We start from the raw sequence: 230 nt of genomic DNA on the forward strand, positions 1-230 counted from the left end.
CATGAAATGCCGAGACCTGAATCTCTCTGGTCGCGAGGGAAGGAAGGATTATATCCATGGATAAAGGGATAGGCATTATGGAGACAAAAGGACGGAAGGAAGGATACCGTTAGAATGCCGTAAGAGAGAGAGAAAAAAAGAAAAATATAAAGGAGGAGAAGAGGAGGAAAAGACGACAAGAAATCTGATTCCAAACGATCCCATCTGCAAGGCATGAACTGCTTCTGACC

This window comes from Penaeus monodon, chromosome 24, assembly GCF_015228065.2.
Source record: "Penaeus monodon isolate SGIC_2016 chromosome 24, NSTDA_Pmon_1, whole genome shotgun sequence".
Classification (NCBI taxonomy): domain Eukaryota; kingdom Metazoa; phylum Arthropoda; class Malacostraca; order Decapoda; family Penaeidae; genus Penaeus; species Penaeus monodon.